The following is a 1,278-nucleotide window of genomic DNA, read 5'->3' on the forward strand; positions in this document are numbered from 1 at the left end:
CCAAAAACTCCGGCATTCAAGTTGTACAAAATGAAAATGGTGAGTGCATCTCCACTCGCATTCCATTAAAATGGAGAATTTGCATTAATTATCGCAAACTTAATGCTAGAACACGTAAAGATCACTTCCCTCTCTCATTCATTGACCAGATGCTAGAACGTTTAGCCGATCATGCTTACTACTGTTTTCTTGATGGCTACTCCGGATACTTCCAAATTGTCATCGATCCCGCCGATCAAGAAAAGACAACTTTCACGTGTCCCTTTGGAATCTTTGTATACAGGCGAATGCCTTTTGGTCTTTGTAATGCCCCAGGCACCTTCCAACGCTTCATGCTTCACATTTTCAGTGATATGGTGGAACGTTATATGGAAGTCTTCATGGACGATTTTTCCATCTACGGAAATTCCTTTGACGACTGCTTATCCAACCTTTCTAAAGTATTAACGCGTTACGAAGAGAAAAATCTGGTACTCAATTGGGAGAAGTGTCATTTCATGGTTACCAAAGGACTTGTTCTAGGTCATATTGTTTCGAAAGACAGCATAGAGGTTGATAAAGCTAAAATTGTTAAAATTGATTCGCTACCTTTTCCATGTACAGTTCGTGATATCCGTGCCTTTTTAGGCCACGATGGGTTTTACAAGAGATTCATTCAGGATTTTTCTAAAGTTGCTCGACCTTTAACCAATCTCCTGCTTAAGGATGCAGTATTCGACTTCAATTTCAATTGCAAAAAAGCTTTTGATACTCTAAAAACCGCTCTGACTACCGCTCCTATCATTCAACCCTCTGATTGGTCTCAACCATTCGAACTAATGTGTGACGCTAGCAACTTTGCTATTAGCGTCGTACTAGGCCAACGACGTGATGACAAACCCATTGTCATTTACTACGCTAGTAAAACTCTTAATGACGCTCAACGTAATTACACAACAACTGAGAAATAGTTCCTAGCTGTTGCATATGCCTTGGATAAGTTTCGCCCTTACCTAGTTGGAACATCCACTATCGTATATATTGACCATGCCGCGCCGGTATTTTACTTTCGAAAAAAGGATGCAAAACAACAATTGTTCCGCTGGATCCTTCTCTTGCAAGAATTCACTCTGGAAATCAAAGACAAGAAAGGAACCGAAAATGTCATCGTCAACCATTTATCAAGGCTAGTTGGTGACATTGATAGTGATTCTGAAGCCATCTGTGATTCCTACCCAGACAAATATTTGTACTATATTTTCTATTCTCCATGGTACGCAGATATCGTTAACTACCTAG

This window comes from Coptis chinensis, chromosome 8, assembly GCF_015680905.1.
Source record: "Coptis chinensis isolate HL-2020 chromosome 8, ASM1568090v1, whole genome shotgun sequence".
In the NCBI taxonomy this organism is placed as follows: domain Eukaryota; kingdom Viridiplantae; phylum Streptophyta; class Magnoliopsida; order Ranunculales; family Ranunculaceae; genus Coptis; species Coptis chinensis.